Here is a 17270-nt window from a genome sequence, read left to right as displayed (position 1 = left end):
AGATATTACTGTGCCGGTAAACCACACACACACACACACACATACATAACTCTGCGCTGAGTCACGTGCTTCATGAATCTCAACAGCATTTTGACATGCATCCGTCCTCTCCCTGCATGTACATACTAGACCGGCTAGTGGTGGTGCATTCCTCGGCTGCAGCACTTGATACCAGTGCACCGCAGTACTTCCACTTTGGCTCCAGTCACATCTTAACATGCGGACAGACAAATACTGGGCATGCTGCTGACCGCGAATACATTTGTATTTTCAGACTTACACTCCACAAAAACCTAAAAACTAAATCTGGACACAGCGCGGTGGTCACAGGGGACGGACTGAAGGGACTCTGGTTAAAGCAACAGGTAAACCCGATGGTTGAGGTCCATAAATGCACCTCTGTCAGAGCTGGGACACATGTTCTTGGTTTCTCTAACATTAGAAGTAAAGTCCAGCCTTGTCATTTGAGCTTCAAATGTCGCTAAGACTCATACGTAGCAGAAAAATCTGTCACTCATGCTGTTTCTGATGAGGATTATTAGTGATTGATGATTATTTCTCATCCATAGGAGTTATTTTTTTTTATTATTACATGCACAAAATGTCAAAAATAATTATTTTATATGGTGTTCTGTTGTCATATTATAGTTTAAACTTGTGAACATATTTAAAGTATTCAATTAACACTGTAAAATTAATCTGTAAAACCTTAACTATTAACTATTTTCTAGTTCAGCCCTAAACATAAAGAAATTATATTAGATATAAATAATTAGATATTTCAGCTACAAACAGCCTTTTGGAACTGAAATGATTAATCAATCAGTCGATCATTAGAAAATAAATTGGAAACTATTTTGATGATCATTTGTTATTATCCAATTAAAATGCTAAATATTCTGCAACAGGTTGTTGAGTGGATTTCTTCTATTTTAATGACAGTTAACAAAATATCTGAACAAAACCAGAAATGTCTGCCTGTTCTCTGACATGTTAAAGGCCCAAACACTGAAAGATTTATCAGGAAAAGAATCTGCAGATTAAACCATAACGAAAATAATTGTTGGAGCCTTACAGTGGCTCTGACCATGAGCCACTGAATTAGTTAATAAATACATGATCAATTAAATGAATATCCACAACATTAAAAGAGAAATACACATGAACTGGAACAATTTACAGAAATCAACTCATCAACAATTTCAATAATTAATTGAATGTTGAATTCATTTCTCAAGCAAAAGCACTAAATATTTTTGCTGCTTCCAGTCAATGTGAGCATTTACTCCTATTCTTGATTAATAGATTGATTACCTATAATCTATAAACCTTAGGTTCTGGACTGTTAATCAGACAAATAAGCAATCTGAATGTCACAGTAGAAAGATATTAGTTTTTCAGTATTTTTTCAAAAATTTCTAACAGTTCAAAGACCAAAAAATGATTTAGTTATTTAAATAATTGAAAAACATCAACAGATTAAATGATGATTCAAATCATCTTTTAAAGAATCAAAGCACTGACGCCACAGCACTCTAAAGCATAAAAAGGGACTCGAAATGACACAAAACAACAGTGAAAAGATAAAGGTGAATTTATCAGAGCAGGTTTCTGGCCTCATAACTTCAGCAGCAGCAGCAGCAGCAGCTCTAGGCAACACATCATTCTGACATAGAGCATCCAACCTTCACACAACTGTTACAAACACAGCAAATTATATATGAATAAAATTAAATAAATACATTTAGCATAAAATGTTGTTCAAAACTGATCAGAAACCCCTTCAACACTGGGCTACATCTGTAACAACCAAGAGGATTTCAGCTTGGTTTTTTCCAAGTCTTGAATCCAGCAGGATGACAGGCCGGCAGAGCAGCAGGTCAGGTTTCATTTGGTGGGTCTGCAGATACCTGATCGCTGGTCCAGTGCCACTCCACTATGTCTTAAACAGCTCAGACAAATTTAACATGTCAAACAGCTCAGAGTCACTTCAAACTGATTTTCAACTCAACTCAAAGTGTTTCTGACCTGAATCAGAGATTCCTGTGGACAAGAGGAGACAGTGCAGATATCCCACTTTTTGTTTTGTTTTTTTACCTATAACAAACAGTTTTAATGTTCACTAATCACTTGTGACCTGTGAAACAGTTCATTCAGTCGTGATTCTGCAGCTTTTGATCCAATCAAATGGTGTTTGACCACAGGACAACAGATGAGTTTTGCCCACTTGTCACAGAAATCAAATGTTCACTAACCCCTCTCCCCAAAAGTGAAACGTCCAGTCATAATTTAGCGACCATAACGAGGCAAGGCACTTTCTATTTAGCCTTTATAAAGAGAAGTATTAACAGCGAGTGAACAAATCCACATTGTAAGATCATTTCCAGGATGATCCCAAGAAAGTGACCTGATAATAACAACAGACACACGTTCACCTGTCATTCATCTACCTCAAACATTATTAGAAACATACTAGTAGTCTATAGCATGAAGAACTAACAGCCTGCCTACTGACTCATCACTCTCCTTGCTGGTTGTTCCATTCAGGATCACTGACAGAAGATTTGCATGTAAAAGACTCATAATCATGATGCAGCTCTGTGTCTTATATTATTCTCTTTTAACTCTGGATTCACTTGCGCCTCGTGACACCTGGGTAGGCAGGAAGCACAACACACTTCAAGTGTCTCTACTTCACAAAGAAGACAGCAACACAGTATTCTAACATCAGAGTTAGGCCTTGTGCTTTTTGCGGCTCATATCTGCCTTTAAAATTCACTCCCAGTTGTTGACCTGTTGTGTGTTTACCTCCTTACTAAGTCGGACTAACTATTTAACTACTGACTGTAGCAACCATTATACTTGCATTTTAAGCCTAATTTATTTTGTGGGTCTCTCTTCCCTTCAGGTGAAGCACATGTATCTGTGTATTTCCCACTGTGCTGGATGCTGCTATAACACATAGCAAAGTTCTGTGCTCTGAGTAACAGATCTGAGAAACTGTGCCACTGTTCTGTTCAATATCCTCATCCTACAACCATTTTCCTTTCTTTGTAACATTAAAAGTCAAAATCAAAGTGAAAGTGAAAAGCACAGTTGTTTTGTCATAGGTTATTTCCATGTTTTCTTCATGGATCAGGCTGTTTGACTTGGACATGTTGCTTTACCCTCAGTCTTTTAGTCATGTAGCCATCTAGTTCATTAATTTAAGATATTTTTTGTAAAGTTCTAGATTAACATAATTTAGCTTTAAGAATTTAAAAGTCACCGGACGACTGCAGTTCCAACTAGCTCATGTTAGCTTATTTTGCAAGCGAGCTACCGCTGATAATAATCAGTGAGTCACAACCGTCTTAGAGAAGATTTGAATTTCACCACTCACCGTTATTTTATTTATGATGTTTTTTCCGATCAACACAGACCATAACTCTTGCTCAGAATTTTTTTTTTTTAAACATTCAACATCTACAAATTCAGGACAACAGGGAAAACTGTGAGATCATCAAACATCCACATGTTTTGCAGTGAGACTTTTTGTGTTGTGTGTCACAGTGGAGCACCGGCTGAGGTGCACACACACCGCATGTCTTCAACACATGTAATAAAATCCACCAAATGACCTCTGTGACATGACATTGCTTCCGCCTGCACCCTGTCCCCTGGCCTCGCCAAACTCCACCTTAAAACTGCTGTTGAATAATCTCAAAGTTCGCAAATGTATTTGGCTCTTTTTTTTTTACTGCAAGTCAAGTCTGTTTCCAGCTTGTGTTTATTTCCAGCCGCCCCTCTTGGACTCAATCTGCAGCAGATCATCTTTGAAACCAACAGACTGTCCTCTATTCGCAAGTCAGTCAGTGCCTAAGGTTAAGTACAAGTCTATCAGTGTCTGAGAGACAGCTCCCTAAACCAACGCTGTGTTTACTGCAGAGAGAGAAAAGCCTATTAATAAATCTGTAGCAGACAGCCTGGCGGAAGTGGCCTGGGGGCTGTAAACTCAGTCTGGGAGAGAACGATGGACGAAGGGCAAAACAGAGAGGGGATGGATGAATAGAGCGAGTGCGCGAGAGAGAGAAAGAAAAGACGGGACGGCAAGAAATGAAGATACATGGAAATGGAGAAAGGAGGGAGGAGGGAAGGGAAAAGAGGGAGAGGAAAGAGGGTGTGTGTGTGTGTGTATGTGTGTATGTTGTGTGGTGTAAACCATGGGTGCTGGTTGATGGATGGATCTAGGTTCTGAAAAGCCACAGCTGCCCCGCTCTTCCTAGAAAAAGATCCACAAGGAAAAGTGGCAGTATGTGGTTCAAGCATCTAGCATCCTCTTACTATTTCTGACCAGCATACTGCAGGACCCGTCAGAATGTGCGCGGGTCCAAAAAGCCTCAGCCAGAGCGCGGGTAAATGCGAGAATGTGGGTCTGTATTATTAACGAATAATAAAAATGAAAATGTGAGGGTTCGTTTTGACTTTAATTAGCCTTGTAAATATCTGCGTGTGTGTGTGTGTGTGTGTGCGCATGGTGCTGCGCTACACACTCGTATGTCTGTTTTCAATCAGTCTATTACACAGCAAAGCATCATTCTTCTCTCTGTCACGGTTGCCAACTGAATGTAGTAAATGTATAGAGTGCTGTATATTTACAATAAAGGAGGTTCAGATGTTTTCGTGAACACTGCACATTTTATCTCAAATTAAAGAAATAATTTTTTTTTAAAAACGTTGATGTAAATGAGAGACATGAGAAATGTTTATTATTAGAAGTTTATCTCATGAATCAGAACAAGGACTGACTTTCATGTAACTAAAAGCCGTTTTGCCTCTATAAGTAACAATTCGGCAAATTCCCTCCATACTCCATATATACAATGCGCTGATGAAGACCATGACTTGCAGTACGAAAAGCTCCACCTGTAAGTGGACCTTGAGTTCAGTCAAACCTCACCTTCAATGCTCATGAATGAGCTTTCACACTCAGTCATAAACTCAGCGACTCATTCGGTAACTAAACTATGGCTGCCCCCAAAACAGGCGACCAGAACGTAGCTAGTTGATGAGAAGAGTCTCAGTCGGCCATGTTTTGATTGGTCGGTTGGTCACGGGGGAAGAAAATCAAACTCCACAGGAAGTGGCGAGACTCAGTTACTCAGTCACAGACATTCATCATTTACACGCTCAGTCCCTGTGGTTATGAGACAGAGATGTAACCAGGCGTCTTGGGTTCAACTGACTGGGCATATTTAGTAATGAAAAAATAAACAGGACTTAGAGACACAGGGCTGTGAACGCAGCAACAACTTTAATTTAAAAAAAAAGGCAAAACACAACAATTCCTTCTTGTACGGCGGCTCTGAAGGGACACACTACCTGAAATATCGAACAACTTGTAAACACAGGACAGTGTGCTACAGTAGTTAAAGCGTCTATGTGTCAGGCAGGAAATCTAAAGTGTGGGAGCATTATGAGAAAAAGGGACATTCCCTTTAACTTCTCATTCATCTACCTCCAACATGGTTGATACGAAACATGCACACAGTCTAACGTTAGCCATTTAGCTAACATTCTCCCTGCTACTTGTTCCAACACCTTGAATCACCACAGCTTTGACCGCCATGCTTGTAAAATGTATAGGAACGGCTAAATAATTGAGTTTTGCATTTCACTGTTGCGCAATGTTAGCAATGCCATTTTTGAACCTTCTGCCTCAGCCCTGGACTCACACCGTTTCCTGAAAACAACAACATATATTTCGCATATTAAACCTAAATCATAAGTGTGTGACGACTAGTCGATAGCAGCTTAAGCTGACAACAACCAGTCAACCAGGACTTTCTTCAGGACCACATTAGTTAGCATTTAGCCTGCATGGTAGCAGACCATAGGCCTACCTGACCACCGCAACAAATCTCAATGTTGGTACGATGATAAAACGTGGTGTAACAAACACTATAAGATGAATTAATAAACCAGCAGATGTAGGCCTAATATAAATCAATTTCAACTTTTGGTTTGTCCATATTGGGACAGAGTTCAATCTAAACAAAGTAGGCTAGCCTCCAAAAGCACTGTGGGCTAACCGACTGTAATGTCAGTTACATGACAACATCTAGGCCTATATGAGGTTTGCTGACATTAGCCTAACATATATGAGTCACCGTCAGCAACTGTTCAGATCATGTAAGTCAGTGGTGACAGATTCCCTGTGTGAACTGAACTGACGTGTTTTTCAGATATTACTGTTTTAATATCTCAAGCAAAACAAGTTGCAGATCTGTAGCTTGAAATATAACATGAATTTATTTCGCCTATATTCAATACCTTAGGTTCAGCGCCGATATCAAAATCCTTTTAGATTTTGTTGATATTCTCCTTTTTGAAATATACACATTCTTAAATATCAAACAAGCAGCTATGCAACAACTTGCCATAATGAAATAAACCCTGAAACTGCTATATTAACAATAGTAAATCCCTACAAAATATGAAATAAAGTTGAAACAGGAGATAGACAATGAACCTGACTGAGCATTCAGACACATCACTTCTTAGGTGATGCTCATTTTCAATGAATGTGAGATGCTGAAATTTCTTCCAGCTGTTGCTATAATCCTGACTCCCACTCTTCTACAGTAGCCTGTATCTCCTGCATCTCTCCTCCCATCCATCACTCCATCCTCCTCTCAGTGACCTGAATGACCGGCAGCCACTGTGTGTGAAACCTCACATATCGCAAATAAATAAATAAATCCTTCCCCTCGCTCTTGTCCCATGACACTGGACACACACATACATGTAAACACTCCAGTGTCCATGTGAGTACACAAAGAGTTCAAATACACAAACTGCAACCCTTCCGCATATGCACACGCACGTAAAGCTCACAATTTCAGCATCACCCCCCCCCTTTTTTTTTTTCATTCAGGTTCTCAGGCTCTCGGCTTGCCCGTTTTTCTTTTTCTTTCTTTCTTTTTTTTTCCTCCTGCCGTCTTGAGAAAATAACAAATAGTACAATCTTCTTGCAGCCCTTTAGTGAACAACATCCATTCTAGCATGAACCCAATGTCCCTTGTTCCCTCACTCATCTCCTCTGCACCCCCACCCACCCCACTCCATCCCTGCCTCTAGAAGGTGAAGAAGTACAAAGAAAGGGATCAGAGCTTTTCCGATTCTTCCCTGGTTATTAACTACCATTTGTCCCCTCAGAGGGGCTGTCCCTCCCATTAACCCAACTGATGCTCTTTTCTCATGGAAATCAGCCTGCTGTTGCTGCCGCCGCCACCGTCTCTGCTGCCACTACCACCACCGCTGCCGCTGCCCGCAGAGGTGCAAGGAATTGTGGGGGATTTTCAGTGGAGAAGACCTCCCTCCAGCTCAAAAACAACTCTCTCTCTCTCTCTCTCTCCCTATACTCTCTTTCTAGCCTCGAAAACACACATGCACGCACACACACACACACACACACACACACACACACACATCCACCGTCTCAGAAACAGGCATGTGTGCGAGCTCTCACAGGCAGACACATTCACTCAATCACAAAGGCAAACATGAAACGTGCTGCCTCCAACCACAGGGGCATGGAAGTAATGTAAGGAAATGCATGGAAGTTAATGAGAAGAAGCTGGCGCAAGGACGCTGGCGCAAAAAATATTCTGGAGAGCAGAGCAGCTAAGAATGCTCAAGCACCAGAATAACACGAATCATCAGGACTTTATGACTTAGAGGAGAAAAAAAGGGGGGGATACTAAAAGTGGGAGGGACTCTTTCTGATTTTTTTACTATGTAGCATAAACAAGGTTGTGAGCTAAATCCCGACTCCTTTAATTTTTCTTCACTGATATTTTATTTTCAGAAATCCCTCCTCTGATCTTTAAAAAACTATCGGTGCCACTTCCAACCGACTGCGTCACATCTGTTGCTGCGTCTGAAAACAGGTGCACTGCAATAACAAGTGAGAAAACTCTCTGGAAGAAATCAAGTCTTCTGAGGCCTAAAGCCGCAAACTGCGTCGCCAACAGCGCTGTTGTAGCGAGCGGGTGGCAAACATCAACACATGGGTCTCCACTTGCACTTCGACTGGCAGCAACAAAGGCATTGTCTCGTGACAAACTCACTTCCATTTCCTTATTATGTAGCTGGAGGCCTGGATGGAGCGCGCTCGTATGAGAAAATGCTGCGGCAGAAAATGTGCAGGGGTGAAAACTCCCACTTCAACTGGACGTACACATCTGCAGCCTGATCACTGATCTTTTGCAGGTATTGGGGAATGTTTAAGGTTATTTAGACCTGTCAGTACTCAGATATGTCATTAGTTAGTTCTTCATTAGCTTTTATGATTATTAACCTCCTTCTCTACACAAATATCTGTTTAATTACAGAACATCTTACCTAATATCTCTTAAAATGACCTCATATGTATGAGCTGCTGGATACAACAATTTTCCTACGGAGATAAATCAAATAAAGTATCTATCTATCTATCTATCTATCTATCTATCTATCTATCTATCTATCTATCTATCTATCAGAGAAATAACAGTAATGCTAATGATAAATTCACTATTACAGAAAGGTATGGAACCTATAAGCCAGTGCATATTCTCATTTGCCCATGCAGGTCATAGTATTTCAAAGGAGGTTAAATCGAAAGCAACTGGACTTAGTTATTGTAACTAACTGTTACAATAACTAAGTCCAGTTGCTTTCGATATGGAACCTATAAAACTCTTACAGCTAGTTAGAGCTGAAACAGTTGATTTGATTGATCGATGAGGTAATCAACAAAGAAATAAACCAGCTGATGTATCTTTGGGAATAAAAAGTCAACTTGTCAGGTTTGAGAACTTGTTTGACACTGTGAGTTTGTGTGTTTTGGATTGGACCAAAACTAATGATCTGAAGTTGTCAACTTTGGTTCAAAGACCACGAGACGAGGATTACAGTAACGCAGAGGAGAACTGATAGTAAGGTAAAAGTAAAAGCTCCTCCAGCCTTGGTGAACTCTCTGTTTTAGCGATGGATGTAAACTCCTACAGAGCACAGGATGTCAGTCTAGTAGCTTATAGGTCACAGCCGCTGTAATAAAAACATCTAAATATCACAAGCTGCTGTTGTGAGAGAGCAGCCTCCACGTTCGACAGGAACACAAAGCACAGCCACCCTGTAGTAAATTAGTACTCCGTGTGTCGTTACTGCAGTTTTTTTTTTTTACAGTAATGAACTTTGTGTTGGGAGCACAGAGGAGCAGTGTCGGGGTGAACAGCTCCTCTGCTGCACGGTGTTAGTCAGTCAGCCCCACTGTTTTTGTTTTCGCTCCTTCTCCACAAACCTGATTGAGAACAAATGTGTGAAGAGTGGAAACCTTCAGCCAAGTCAGCTATCAATAACAAGTGCATAAACTGAACCCCCACATTCTGACCCCAACCACCACCACCACCACCACCACTACCCCTCCTCCTCCTCCTCCTCCTCCTTCTCCTTCTTCTGTTGGTGGGGGTCTTGGTTGTTATTTGCCCGCTTCCAAAGAAAAGGACACACACACACACACACACACACACTTTCTCTCTCTTTCTCTTACACACACACACTCTATCCCTCTTTTATGCAGACACACAACATCCGATCAGCGACCAACATGACATAAGCCTTGTAGATAACTCAGTGAAGAGGCCAAACAACACACATGGAGCCAACAGCGACGGCTTCACGGTCGCCTGGATATCAAACCCCTTCCCCTCCTGCCTCCCCCCTCCCATTCCCCCCGAAAAAAAACCTCATCATTTCAATAAGGAAACCGTGTGTGATGCACAAACAGAAAACAGCCTCCACATTACAGCAACTTTCACCGGAGTTTTCTCCTCCCGCAAACAAACACACACCGTGGGACGACCCCTCTGCTCCCTCTGCTCCCCCCCACCCCCCTCTTCTCCCTTTCTCCCCCTCCTCTCCTAGGCTACTCTCCTCTTGCAGCTTCATGCCACACTTGATAAATATTTCGGAAATTGCTGAAAACTCACCGCATCGGCCGAAAACTTGCAAAGAACATCAAACGTCAACAGCGCTGGGCCGCTGGACGGAGTGCGCCGCGGTTCGCAGCCTCACTCATCCGCGTTTGCAACATTATTTACCGCAGAAAAAACAGCCTCGAGGATCCGAGGAGGGCGACCGCGTAATTAAAAATTAAATACCCGGGTCGCTCCACGCTGCCGCAGAAAATGGGCAAAAAAAAAGAGAAGAAAAAAAACGAACGCAAAAAAAAAAGTCCCGATCGCGCGACGGTAACGACACATTCACAACAATTCAAGTGTCGCGCACATCGATCTGTCAGTGAGCGCGAGCCGAGAGTTGCTGTAAAGTTGTTTAAAAGTAGTTTAAAGGACACACATGCACACATCAGGACGTGCAGCCACATTATGAGCTCTTGCAGGAGAGAGAGAGAGAGAAAAAAAACGAGCAGTTAACCCACCTAAAAGTTTCCAGCACCGCATTAGTCAATTTCACATGGAGCCCCGGTAACCTTCCATCCCGGACTGGACCAGAAACTCGCCGTGGGAGAACCCACGCCGTCGCTCCCCGCTGCTTTCTCCGCTCGATCTGTCCTTTTATTATTTTTTCCGATTTTTTTCAATATTTTTTTCTATATTCGGGGCCTGAGAGTGTGTCTGGCTCTCCTCAGGCTGCAGCGGAGTTATGGGGCGGTAAGCATTGTGGGAGTGTGACGTCAGGCCACTTTCACAAACTTTTTTTTTTTTTTTTTTTTTTCAAGCAGGGACAGCAGCAGCCTACTGGTTTTTCAGCAGCCTGCACCCAGTTCTCCCAGTCCCCCCCCCCCAGCAGTAGATTCTGCTCATACACCTGCAGCTATTTTCAACTCATCGATAAACATTTTTCGGCCATTTAAAAAGATATTGTAAAAACAAATATGATAAATTTGCCTCTAACGGAGCCAAAGCTTGATACATGACAGAGGATATGAACTCACAATATATTAGTCTACATTATAATACGGTAGGCTATATGTAACCTGCAGTTGTGTTTAATATTTTTTAATATTTTCAATGTTATTGATGATTTTTGGGGGGTTATTTCATTAGTTTAATGTAAGAAAAACATTAAAAAATACGTAATAATGATAAAATTGGATCATATTTATTTGTTTGGTTTGTCACCTTATAAAACCGAATAGGAAATGAGAGATAATTAATTCATATCGCCCATTCCGGCAATATGAAGCAAACAGGCTATGTAGGGGGAAAAAATATTATAGTGTTTTAACTACTTTAACTTCACTCATTTTGAATCCAACAATGGGAAAAAAAAAACACCAGTAATGAATCACGTCATCTTTACACACTTACATCCCTCATCACTATAATTAGCTAAATATTCAGATTTCTCATTTATTTAAGATTATTTAAGACATGTTTCCATTAATCATAAAGTTATTTTCATGGAAGCAAAATGAACAAAAAATATGATAAACTTCTTTAAAATAATAATCAGACAACATAATGATTGAATCGTGACTTCTGTAATTTCATGCCATTCATTTATATATTTATTTCTTAGTGTCAACACACGGGAATAAAACGAGTCGGACTTTGAATCCATCAGCAGGAAAGTGGATGGGCGACGCCGGTCCCCACGTGTAAAAGGTGGTGGTGGTGGTCCCTTTACTCCCACCTTGTTTTTGGTTTTTTTCCTCCCCGTGGGGGGTGGAAGAATTACTTCCAGGGCACATCAACTCGTTTCCTCATCACCCTAACCACCCCTCTCCCCTCCCCTCCCCTCCACTCCCCTCCTCACCCCCCAGCACCTCTTCCCAGCCCCTACACAGGCTCCCAACAGCCCCACCAAGCCCGCAGGGTGAATGTGTTTGTGCAGAGTGAGTATGGGGGGTGGGGGAGCAAGAGTCTTCAATAATGCTGCCTTCAAGTGCAACCCGTCGGCTCATATTTAACATTAAAAAAATAAATAAAAAATAAACTTTTTTTGTCTGTGTATTTATCCGCACATGATGGAGATAACACTTTAATAAACACTCATAAAAAATACATCTTTATAGTGAAAATAATATAAAATGAATTACCCATGGCTACATGATTAGGCTATATGATGGCTACTTTTTGTTAGTTGTGTCAGTGCTGATGATTTGATAAAGTTTAAACAAAAAAAACTGTAGGCTATTACCCTGTATGAGCTTCTGCTTATCCACAAAATAATCAAAACTGTACAACTTTACTCAAAGGCCCATGTATTCATAATTTGTATTTGGTAATTAATCGCGCTCTCATAGTGGCCACATTTCCGACTGAACTTGAATGCACCAAAAGCCTTTTGGCGTGTTCAATACAGAGGAGCGGGGTAGAAAATGCCTGTTGTTCAGAGGAGGGAGGGGGGGCGGAGGGTATGCGTGTGTGTTGGAGGGGGGGCTGCCTACAGAGCCACAGCAGGCCTACCTGTAGCTGCAACATGGTGTGGAGATGTTTTCCCCTCAGAGGAGCTGCAGCTGCAGAGGAGGATGGACGTTGTGATGTGAGGACATGATGAGAGGCTGCAGCTTCAGTCCGCAGCTCCAGACTGGACTCCTCTGATCCTCCAGAGGTCGGAGCTGTGAATGAATTATGTGAATTAGTTAATGTGAGGAGGAGCGGCTGTCATCCTGCTGCTGACACCCTGCAAGAGCTGCGGCTCTGGGGAATTAAAGGTGCATGAAATCAAAATCACAGCAGATCCATGTTGGGACACAGATAAAATGTCATTCTTTTTTTTTTTTTAAAGCATCCTGAGTGAAAAATTATATATATATTCACACACACATACATATATAAAACATTTAACATTGTACATTTAACTTATATAAAAGCTCTAAGCAGGTTTTTCTTTCTCAAATACATAGATCTTTAAAAGAAGTGAAACCTCTGTATGAAATCACAGATTTGCAAATAGTATAGTGAATCTTAAAGGCACATTCTTAAGGTTTATCATGTATCATTAAAACAATTAAAGATTAAATAACATTTTGAAAAAAATAACATATCAAAACTTCAAACTAAATTATGAAGTGGAAATATTAAAATAATGCAGCACATTTAAATCATTTACATCCAGATATGAGACTTAATATAAATTACATGAACAAACTCAAATGTGATGAATTTGATGCAACTCTTTCAGCTTTAGGCTGAAGGTTATTCTTTAATGTACAGTTTATTATAACTGTAAGTTATCTTCCCTGTTAAGAATCTATTTTTATTTAACATATTTAAACTCCTGTGGCTCTGACATAGAGGTGAGCAAATTAACAGGTTGAAAGTGTCACACAGTGTTTTATAAAAAACAAAAACGATGAGAGCTGGAATTAATTGAGAAATGCAGTGGATAACAATAGTTTGCATTTGTTTGATGTACTTTTCACAGTAACCTGGACACATGGTGGAGGAGGTGACTCGCATAGGAGGAATTTTATGAAATAACTGCAAATAAAAGAGGATCCACCTGTGTTAAGTCAGTTAGAGGCTTTGGTCTGCAGCCTGGGTTGTTACAGTGTCAATGATGCTTTAACGCCACGTAAAGAATGCAGGAGCAAAGTTTTACAGGGAGATCCTCAGTCTGATGCAGCTGCAGCAGCTCCTCGTGTTAAAGATGAGACGTGGACCACAGAGCAGACGAGCGAGGAAGCAGGGGATGTTGAAGATGGATGAGGTGATGCCATTTCCCAGCACGAAGAGGGAGAGACTTCCTTCATTATGCCACTGTTTGTTTATTTGGATGGGAGTGTGGTTGGTGCGACCACAGTCAGGTTGATTGCAGTCTGCATGGTGGTCTGTTATTTCGAGGCTGTGGAGTGATTTTTAACTGTCTTATGAAACGCCACGTCGTGCCGCGGCTCGGACTGACTCTGATTTACCCCCTCCTATACCCCATACCCCCCCCCATCCCCACCCCGATACCCCCCTCCCTCCTCTGCCTGCCTTTCTCCAGACCGTCTCTCACGTGCCATAAAAACCCGCCTGGCGACCACTCCCCTGCATGTCTCTGGCTACCACACACCTAATCAGTCCTGATTAGATGCACTGTAAGGGGGACGAGGACGCCAGGCTTTTCAGAAGTTATGATGACAGGACAGAAGAAAAAGCAAATGGGCTCCCTTAAATAAAGCCTTCATCAGCGCATTGAGCAGAAACATCTGTGTGTGTTTATGCCTGCTGGGTATAACAGTAGTCACATCTCCCGACTTATTCCTCTGGTGTCATCCCAAATTTACCTCCCTATCCCCTTAACGCCCTCCGCAGCTCTTCTCCGAACACCGCCAGCCTCATAATCACATCACACACACCCGAACCTCCGTATACACACACATGCAATTATTAAATTCTGGCAAGCGCTCTCGGCCCCATCCACACAAAACCTACAAGAGATCCAAAATCAGCATCGGCGAAACACAATGGCAATTAGTAAGAGGGACAATTTGTTCACATCTGGAGTGGATTTCCTTGCCACCAGAAATACCCAGCAATCCTTTCTTTCAGGCTCTGGCGTGGTGGGAAATGACTATGTGTGTCTTTTTATGTGTTTTGTTTAAAACAGATGGGCGGTTTACATTAGTGGAGATGGGCGATAAACAGCTTAGAAAGGATGGAGGGGGGGGGGGGTCTGGAGAGGAGAGGAGAGAGACACACACATACACACAGCACTGAGGCGTGTGTTGTGGACATGACATTATTTTCTCACTCAGTTTTTTTTGGCTGTCGGCTTTTCCTTAATTACAGCAGTGTAAAAATAGGTCTTTAGGTCTAAAGTGTATTTTAATGAGGCTGGTTGAGACTAAATTCATTCTGTTCGGTTCACAGGCTGAGAGGGGGTGAGGATATATTTTGGGGTTATTATTGACAAACTGTTACACAACAGCCTGTAATACCTGTTCAAAGATGACGGTGCTGCACTCAGAGATAGCACCACGATCACATCCTGTGTGCGTTACGTAACCGGTTGAGCATCTGCTGCGTGATAACTTCGGGCACATGCAGCGAAAGAGGTGGGGAAGTCTATCTCAGCTGGGTCCGGCTCCTCTGCCACGAGATGGGGGGGTATCGGGTCGCAGGCGGCCCGCAGCGCTGGCCTGCAGCAGGTTGATAAGGTGGATGGGTGGAGTGTCCTGTCCACATCCACTGTCCACGTCACCAAGGCCAAAGGAGATCTGAGCTGAGAGAGACCTAAAAATAATGATGAAGGGTTCGGGTTCATTTTCTTAACATGAAACAAATAAAATTGGTTATTTATACAGTAGTCACTAAGGCAGGACCCTGTAGAAATACACATCTGTCAGCAGAGTTTTGGCAAACCTTCTTAATGAGTGTTCATCTCAATAAATCTTTAGAAACAAAAATGAGTTGCTTTTTTGTATGTTTGCTGTGTGTTTATTCATGTTAAGGCTGAAAGTGGATCCTGACAAATAAAAGCTGAAGTAGAGGAGTTTTTCTAGCCAAAATATGTTTAAGTTTATTCACACACATGATCTGAGCTGAGAGGTCAGGCCAAACACAAAAGAGGCTCCTTTTTCCCCCCTCAACAAACTTTTGTTCATTTGATACAGTTACACTAAATCTAATTAAACCTTTACAGCCCAAGTTTCTTTACTTGCATTCATTTTTTTTAGTTTTCGAAAGCAGCAGTATTAGTAATAGTTTTGTATTGTTTTAGCTGGTTTTCATAACAACTCATATCAGTTTAACTTCATGTTACATTTTGTTTAATCACATCACTAAGGCCCACTGCAGACAGGTGGGGACTAAACATTAAAACAGCTATTTTGTAAACATAGTTTAGTTAGTTTTGTATAGGCCTAGTTTTTTTCTGAAAACTTCCGAATTTAACTAAAACCAAATGTTCATAATAAGGTTTTTACATTTGTTTTGTCTTTTATGTTATTGACAGTTTTTATGAATCATGAAAGCATGTTTTGAAAAAGAGGGACATGAAAACGAGAAATAAAAACATTTATTTTGAATTTCCCATTTCCGTTTGTCAGTTACGGTTCTGCCAGTTTTCTCGGTATGACTAAATTTAAATAAATGTTTAAGGCTGAAAATGTGTGTCTTAGTTTTGTGTCAAATTCAATTTCCAACCAGGTCACTGTCAAAGTTAGAGCTGAGTAGAAATTTAAAAAATGAAACAAACATTTTGTTAATAGATTGTTTCTTTTCTGTTCTTTTTTTTTTTAACTTCAATAAATGATCCCTGCCCAAACTAGTTTTGTGGCCTTTTAGTTGCAGCTTCTTGGTTTAATATAAAGGCTGCATCAGGAAGGAACTGTGCTGTCAGACAGAGGATCCTTGCTGAAAAGAAAAGTGAAACTGAAAACAAACACGCATTTTGTCAACAGAGTTTTGCTGCTTTTAAACGAAGCCCAAATGAATTTAGTTGCTTTGTAAAACAATTTTTTGGTAGATTTAATTTGTATGCACACCACAAAAACACACCAGTATCGCTGGGGATTGCAACTGTGAAGAAAACTCAAACTAAAAAAGAAAGTTTTTGTCAACTCACGGACAGTTTTGCATCTGTGTTAGCAGATTTAAATCGACATAAATCTTTGGAGACAAAACGAATTATGTTGCTTTAATGTTGGATTTGTTCTTTATTCACGTACTAGATCATAAAGGTGAGAGAAAAATAAAAAATAAAAAAGAAGGCATTTTAGTTCGTTTTTTAAACTTCTAGATCCAAATAGGCTAAATTTTCCATTTCCAATAGCAGATGTAATCTTCAGCAAGTCACTGCAGAGACAAACTAAAACAAAAAACAGGTATTTTGTTAACAGAGTTTTGGCTAGCTTTTTGGAAAAACTCAAATGCAAATAAATAACTTCACAAGCAAAGTTAATTTTGTTGTTTGTTTTTTATTCACTTTTTGTTAGATGGAAATATCCAAATCACACAAACAACTCCTGGGAAACCTTAAAGTGAATTTTTTTTCTGAACAGAGTTTGGTTAGTTTTGGGATGTTTTTTAATAAATTGTCTACAACTTTTCATTGTTAGTTTGGTTTTTTTCAACTTAAGATTTGTGTTGTGATGTTTTTTTTCTGTCTTTTTGGTAGAAAAGCTGTAGATTGAGAATATTTAACATTAACCAAGATGTTTATGTATTTGGTTTTTGCCTTCTAAAAAATTGGGAAATCACACCACACTTGCTACAGTCACAGCCTCCAGCTGAACTGAAAGCCAGGTTGTCAGTAACAACGCAGAAAGGTCAACAGGAGGTGGGTTGTTT

General features: G+C 40.7%; 1 protein-coding gene across 1 annotated transcript in view; it reads right to left on the bottom strand.

Moving 5' to 3' along the window:
* Nucleotides 1-10691, bottom strand: part of plagl2 (pleiomorphic adenoma gene-like 2) — a 44837-nt gene extending 34146 nt beyond the window's left edge. Inside the window, exon 1 of the mRNA XM_085781056.1 lies at nt 10463-10691. The gene's annotated coding sequence lies outside the window, so the exon portion shown is untranslated. The remainder of the gene's footprint in view (nt 1-10462) is intronic.
* Between the last annotated feature and the right edge of the window lie 6579 nt (nt 10692-17270).

This window comes from Trachurus japonicus, chromosome 7 (assembly GCF_045865225.1).
Source record: "Trachurus japonicus isolate A0001 chromosome 7, Traja_1.0".
Lineage (NCBI taxonomy): Eukaryota > Metazoa > Chordata > Actinopteri > Carangiformes > Carangidae > Trachurus > Trachurus japonicus.
The sequence above is the reverse complement of the archived record's forward strand: the minus strand, read 5'-3'. Positions and strand labels throughout refer to the sequence as shown.